Genomic DNA, 8,390 nt, shown 5'->3' with positions numbered 1-8,390 from the left:
ATTTGGGTAGGAATTCACTTTCGTAAATAATTGAATTCATTCAAGACGTATCGCAAAAACAAATAACATATATATATATATATATATATATATATATATATATATATATATATATATATATATATATATATATATATATATATATTTCTTTTCAAGGGAAATAAGGTAAAAAAAAACGATAAAAGTGCTCGATATGTTAATAGAGCGGTATATAATTTTTTAATTTTTTATTGAGCCCGTAATAAATTTACATTACTGTTTCCATTGGATTTTCACCCCAGGAGATGAAGTAGAGTGCCAATTTCATCGGAATTTATAGGTGGACTCCATTTTAATATACTTTCATCGGAATTTATAGGTGGACTCCACCTATAAATTCCGATGAAATTGGTACTCTTCCTCATCTCCTGGGGTGAAAATCCAATGGAAACAGTAATGTAAATTTATTATGGGCTCAATAAAAAATTAAAAAATTATATATATATATATATATATATATATATATATATATATATATATATATATATATATATTAAGTAATGTGATTTATAATTTAAAATTTAAAAATTTTTAAAATTTTTAAAATTTAAAAATCAAATTTTAATTAAATTAAAAATCAGTTTCATAAGAAGGAACAACAACAAAATCAACAACAAAAGTAATTTCACTGTTATCAAATCAAATTTTAATTAAATTAAAAATCAGTTTCATAAGAAGGAACAACAAAATCAACAACAAAAGTAATTTCACTGTTTCATTAAAATACACTCAGCTCTTTAGACTATTGTTCTAATCTCCTTTAAATTATATATATATATATATATATATATATATATATATATATATATCTTCGTCTGAAAAAAGATATATATATATATATATATATATATATATATATATATATATATATATATATATATATAACTCAAATTACCTTGTAACGGATGTTGTAACCACACATCCGGTTTACGACTTTCGGTTGCGCATGAGTACATAAACATAAATCCATAACAGCGTAAATAAAATCGTCACGATAGTCCCAATTGTTTTTTTTTTCGCGTTTAAATTATCCAAATAAACAATTTTTAATACTTTCTGCTTTTATTTTACACCGTTCATTTCCGCATTGTCTTAATTAGTTTTACTGGCCTTAATATTAACATATAAATTAAATATTTGACCCAATGGGTCATGAATGTTTGTTTAAGATAAATGAAAAAAAGTTACATTTTATTTTGATTTTCTATTTAAAAAGCCATTCTTAACATGGGGAGAGTGTTTTTAACTATTCTGTATTTTCAACTAACAATTTCATTTAAAAAAGATATATCAAAATTTAAATTTAACTTTAAGTATTATGGTATCTGTTCAGTGAACATTTACCTATAAGTATGGCAAACCACTTATAATTCAATGGTTGTAAGTTTTCTTTTTTCAAAAATAATCAATTATAATAAACAGAACGACTCATAGAAATCTATCTATATTCTTTTTTCATTTTAATATACTTTCATCGAAATGTTTCTGTTATGTCACAAAAAATTATTTTCTTCACATCACAAGTGTCACGCTCATACATTAATTCCATTGCTAATATAAAATACTGACCCAACGGGTCAAGTATATATATATATCGGACGATATCAAAACATCGTTAAACTCACTACTCGTTCAAGCAGCCGCCAATAGCGTAATGGTTAGAAGCCTTGACTGCCGTGTAAACGGTCGGGTTTCAATCCTGGCTTGAGGTAGTTGCCTGTCTAGCCGCACCGATGAGCTGTGAAACAGCGAAACAGTACTGTATGTGGATGACTATATATATATATATATATATATATATATATATAACTCTTTTATCTATAGTTTACATGGAACTTTTATATTACATATGTGAAGACATTTCTGCAGTGTAAAACTTTTTTGCAACATTATCTAACTTAAAGAAAACTAAAGAATTTTTAAAAAATTCCATAATGTTCAAAACATATATGTGTGTGTGTATGTGTGTGTGGGGAGGGGGAGCGTGTGTATGTGTGTGTAGGTGTGTATGTATCTGTGTGTGTTTTTTAAAAAGGGAGAAACATATATCTATGTCATACACTAGGCATATAACTAGAAGAAATTAAAGTGCCGTGAGATACAAGCGAAAAAAATTCCATGCGACACATTTGATGTCAAATTTTTCCTCAAGACGACATTTCTTCTCCTGCATTTTGTTTTCATTTTTCATTTACATTTTTTGACTATGACTTTTTTAGAATAAAAAAAAATCGAAGTATGAAAGAAATTTTAAAAAACCAAAAACATGGCAGTTCAGAAGATTTTTTGTACCAAAATTTTAAGAATCCTATATTGCAAATGTCATTTTTGGTTTTTTTTCCCCCCCGGAAATATTTTATTTTCCCTCAAAATTTAAAAGTTCCTGAAAAATTCTGGAAAATTATTAACCACTCATGTGTACAGTGAAAGTTTTCGCACACACACACACGCACACACAAACACACACACACACACACAACCTTCGTGTTGAATTGCATGAAAATCGACTCTGCTGTTTTCGAATCCATAGGGAACCGAACTAACACACACAAAAATTTCCTTTTATATAATAGTAGAGATATTTTCTTTCCGCTAAAGAAATTTTAGTTCCAAACGACATTAGTAATTTCTAATAAATGAACACCTATCACCATCGCCGACATAGTCGGATAACGGTGGCTAAGGTTTGGATTGAAAATCTGGGTGTGGCAAGTTCGAATCCAGTTCGTTCCATAGAAACACTTCCACTTATGATGTTTGCAATATTTACACGGTCGCTTCTGTATTTAGCTGATGTCTTCATAGAGAGAAGCCTAACTAGAAAGATATCGAAGACACAAATGTCAAAAATAACCTGGTACATCTGCTACTAGTCTCTCGCTCCTGGACAAGGTTCAAAAGAGAGTCGCCAATCTGATAAGCCCTGAACTGGCATCTAAGCTCTGTCCCATCGACGAAACGTTGCATCCCTCTGCCTGTTCTACAAGTATTTTAATGGTGAATGCTCTGACAAACTGCAGACACTTGTGCCCCCACGACGTAGACACCCTCGACAAACTTGACAGGCAGCTAAATCCCACCTCACACAGTAGAGATTCCTAGACGTAAAAGATCTTTCTACTCCAGTAGTTTCTTCCCCAGAACCGCTAGACTCTGGAATTCATTTCAGGTTCCTGCTTCCCTAACTGTACTAACATGCAGAAGTTCAAGTGTAACGTGAACCGACATCTTGCTGCCCAAATCCCAACATAGTGCCCCAGTAGTTGCTGCCCCTGATAGTAGCCCCCTACGCCAAAGTGGCAATGTGCCTTGCTTGGGGTGAAAATATAATAAAAAAATAAATAAATAAAAAAATAACCATCTGATTAATTTGAAACAAATGCTCAACAACACAAATACCGAATTCGGAGATCAGGCCTGATTTGTATCAGGTTGACAAAAAATTTCTTGCTGTTTCTAACTTTTAAATTCAGATGAACATATCTTATCTCAAACATTTGATCGAAATAAGCACCATCAGAATTAACTAACTTTTGCCAACGCAAAACAAGTGTATTTATGCCAGTAACGTAAAAATCTTGCATTCTGGTAGCGATGAATCACTGAAGTCGTTTTTGTTATCGCTTACGTTTTTGAAGAATTTCTCACGCACAAATTTATCGAGAAGCTTAAAGAAGTAGTAGTCGGTATGTTTGAAGTCTGATGAGTATGGTGGATGAGGCAGAGTTTTGTGGTCCAATTCGTTCAACTTCTGCAGAGTCGATTTAGCAACGTGCGGTCGGGTATCGCTGTGGAGGAGAATTAGGCCTTTTCTGTTAACTAATACTGGGTGTTGTTGAAGTTTCTGATGCATTGCATCTATATGTTGACATTAATTTCAGCCGCAATCGTATGGTCTGCATTAAAAAAAACTGTGATAAATGAGACCGGTCCTAAACCACCAAACAGTCAACGTGAATTTCTGTTTGTGTAACTCTGGCTTCGGGAAGGGTTGTGGAGCTTCGTCGGCGCCTAAACACTGAGCTGAGTGTCGTCGGTATTCGTAAACACTCCACTTTTTATCGCAAGTCATAACTCAGTCGGCGAACGGGTCGTTCTTGTTGCGTAAAAGAAAGAAAAGGACACTTTATAATGGCGTTTCGTTTGGTTGTCATTCAATTCGTGAGGCACCCATTTATCAACTGTTTTTGTCTTTCTAATCTCTCTCAAGTGGTACGAAATCGTCGTATACGTTATGTGTAATTCAGACACAAGTACCCGAACAGTTGTGCGTGGATTCATTTCGACTAAGACACTTGCTTGATTATAATTAATTGTATGCCTACAATTGGTAGAAACAACTGAACGCAAGTTGTTATCAATAAAAGACTAACATAAAAAAGAGTACCTGCTCTTTGTAACTTAGTGTATTTAAGAAATAGTCATAGCTTTAGTATTGCACTATCGGGCTATGTAAATGAGAACTAAGTTGGTTATTTGTTTATATGTAAATACTAAATAATATAAATTACATATAAAAAAATATGTGCGTATATGTGTGTGCTGTATGTGTAGAAATTTAATTTCAAACAGAAATGAACGAAATCTTTCCGGTACACATGATGGGATAGTAGAAAGAAGAAGAAGAAAGAGGAAAGATTATAAAGAAAAACAATAATAATAATAATAATAATAAGAAGAAGAAGAAGAAGAAGAAGAAGAAGAAGATAGAAGCAATATAGCTAAATTATATGAAGAAAATAAGGAACCTAGTAGAAAGACGATGAAGAAAAGAAGAAAAAGATGAAAACAAAGATGAAGAAGATAAAGAAGATAAAAACGATATAACTAAATAATATGAAGGAAATAAGAAACCCAGGAAAAGAAGCAGGAAATAAACAAATCTATGACAGAGAATCTGCAAGAAGAAAAACAATACAACTCGAATCCTACTGCTACTAAAAAACAAAATGCCGAAAAGAAAAGCAAATATCATCGCCCATTGAGGCGGCTAACGAGCGAGAATGTGGTCACATTTGGCGCCTTTTATTCCTTTCGCCGCCAAATATGGCAACCTTCCACGGCGACCTTCATTATAGAGCGGCACATTAGGGCCACCTTTCGCCCAACTGCCCCCACATGCGACGAATCGTGACAAAAGACTCTTTAAACAAACGTTAGGTGGCGCTAAACGTTAAGCAATGGTTTGCGGCCATATTTTAATAATTTTGCGGGATTTATTAGGGCGATGCCGACCTTTACATTATCCGATTTTTCTTTTCATCTTGTATGCTTTATTTTATTTTTACATTATTTTTTCTACGTAATGTTTGCACGATTTGTGCCAAAGAACTGTTCATCTAACGAACCTCCATTAATATAGGTGGCGATTTGAGAAATACCGTCGCGATTACGAAACTAAGTATTACCAGTTTTTTACGTACATATAATATTACATAGAAAAATGCAAGAATGAAACGTAATATGGTTAGAAAAGTAAAAAGACTAGTCATCAAAACTGGAAAAGAAAAAGACAAGATATTCTAGTAAAAAATATGATTTTATAACACAAAATATTGCAGCATTAAGATTTTTTTTTAAATTCAATTTAACATTATATATGAAGTCTTAATGCTGCAATATTTTAAGTTATTAATAAAAAAAAGTAAAAATAAAATATAATAAATAAATAAAAATATTATTTGTTTACAGCCAATCAAAAATATGGGCGATTCAACGTGAAGACGCTAAGTTAGCCGTATTACCGTTTAAAAAACATAAACAACAAATCTTCATAAATATATAAACGATTAGAATGAACAATAAAAAATAACTATGGCTTCGTGGCGTAATGGATTTCGCACGGGACTGTAATACGTAAGGTCCAGGGGGTTGGATTTCTAGAAACAGCCAAGCTACGCTGAATAGAGGTAGTGCCACAAAACATGCATGTGCGTTGATTACTGAGAAATATATATATATATATATATATATATATATGTGTGTGTGTGTATATATATATATACTTGTTTATTGTTATATAAACATGTTTACATCCCGCTGCTACAAACAGCCATTTGTTTCAATCAAACAACAGATATCATCAGGCAGCGACTTGACTATTCAAATGTTCAAAGAATAAACTTAAGGTTATTCATTGAACATTTGAATAGTCAAGTCGCTGCCTGATGATATCTGTTGTTTGATTGAAACAAATGGCTGTTTGTAGCAGCGGGATGTAAACATGTTTATATAAAAATAAACAAGTATTATCAGCTCTTTTTATTTAGCACTATCTAACAACCTCGTTGAATTCACTAGTCTATTACTTTTAAATAAAAAACCCGAGTATATATATATATATATATATATATATATATATATATATATATATATATATATCAATTTTTCATCCAGCCAAAATAGAAGCGTTTTTTGGCTGTCTTCAAATTTTTTGAACTCCAATTTTTGACGCTTTTATTTTTAATTTCAACAACTGAGGCGAGCACCTACTATGGTTCATTTATCTGCAAATAATAACCTTCATTACACTGGACTCTGTTAATTCCGGTTGGTTCTTTTTATTTTAATGTTGAACTCTGTATGATCTGCCCGCATAAGCTCTTTTCCATATTTATATTTTATATTCTTATGGGTTTTTTTTTTAATTTTGTGACTATAGTTTCATCCTATGCAGCAATCAGTAAATACACAGAAATGTTTAAAAAAAAAAAAATCAGCGTGACTTGTTGATTATTTTCCTAACAGTTTTTCCTCTGATAAGAAGAATTTACATTCTTTGAAACTCCGCGGATTAAGGAGCATTTACCTACCACCGTTAGAGTATTCTGCCGAATAATAAAAACGTTTTGTAAATTTCTACTACAGCTATGTTCTTATATATATATATATATATATATATATATATATATATATATATATATATATATATATATATATATATATATATATATATATATGAAGGCTTCCATCAGTCTTGACAGACTATGGATACCCACTGTAAGGGTGCCTGCGCGTGAAATTTGTGTGGCAAGACTTGCGCAACCTCTAACCACGCCTCTCCTGAGTCAACATTGTTGCATACCAGTGGCAAGTTGAGGTACAAGACGACTGGAAACAATGCCGAGATAAGCGGAGAGCACATACAGCGCCTAGAATTCCCAAATGGTCACCCATCTGGTATTAGCCAGGCTCAACGTTGCTTAACTTCGGTGATCTGACGAGAACGGGTGTGTCAACGTGATTATGCCGTGTGTATATATATATATATATATATATATATATATATATATATATATATATATATATATATATATATATATATATATATATATATATATATATATATATATAGATAGATAGATAGATAGATAGATAGATAGATAGATAAGAACATAGCTGTAAAGTTGAAATTTACAAAACGTTTTTATTATTCGGCAGAATACTCTAACGGTGGTAGCTAAATGCTCCTTAATCCGCGGAGTTTCAAAGAATGTAAATACTTCTCATCAGAGGAAAAACTGTTAGGAAAATAATCAATGAGTCACGCTGATTTTTTTTTTAAACATTTCTGTGTATTTACTGATTGCTGCATAGGATGAAACTGTAGTCACAATATTTAAAAAACATAAGAATATAAAATATAAATATGGAAAATAGCTTATGCGGGCAGTTCATATATATATATATATATATATATATATATATATATATATATGTGTGTGTGTGTGTGTGTGTGTGTGTGTGTGTGTGTGTGTGTGTGTGTGTGCGTGTATGTATATATATATAGCGCACAGTCACTTAAATAAGAGTAGAAAACATAATACTTATTCTCGTAAAGACTCTATTAGTTTCGGTAATTTCTGTTAATACCAAGCTAGGTATATGTATATATTTTTTATATTTCTATGTTCATATTCTTTTTCTAAAACCTGTTTATAATGTGGGTTTTTATTCAGTTTAATTTAGTTTCACACAAAGATGTTAAACATCTCTATATGTGTGTATGTGTGTTATTATTTTTGTATTAAATGTTCTTTTTTCTTAATTAATTTGAGTAAAAGATCCCCAAAGAGCACAATGCATAAATAAATAAAGTGTGTCCTGTGTTCTTTCCCGAATGTCAGTGTTCCAAGGGTCAAGGAAGTATCTTTTCTTCCCCGGTTCGCTAAATAGCAAACTCCGGGAATCTTCTTTTCACAAAGGGTGTGAATTAATTTAGCGGAAAGAGAGACGCTTTCGAATTCGATGTGACAAGAGGGACGATCGTCTGGAAGGATGCTGAGTTCAGTCGACACCGAACATTGCTGCAGGGACAAGCTCCCCAGAAGAAGACAATTAACGTGGATGAA

The 8,390-nt window shown here is 31.9% G+C and overlaps 1 pseudogene; it reads right to left on the bottom strand.

Annotated features, from left to right (window-relative positions):
• Positions 1 to 7,178: 7,178 nt before the first annotated feature.
• Positions 7,179 to 7,295, bottom strand: LOC145265933 (5S ribosomal RNA; annotated as a pseudogene).
• Between the last annotated feature and the right edge of the window lie 1,095 nt (positions 7,296 to 8,390).

This window comes from Euprymna scolopes, chromosome 40, assembly GCF_053919585.1.
Source record: "Euprymna scolopes isolate OS-2025 chromosome 40, ASM5391958v1, whole genome shotgun sequence".
Lineage (NCBI taxonomy): Eukaryota > Metazoa > Mollusca > Cephalopoda > Sepiida > Sepiolidae > Euprymna > Euprymna scolopes.
Note: the sequence above shows the minus strand (reverse complement) of the source record. Positions and strands in the feature narration are given on the sequence as shown.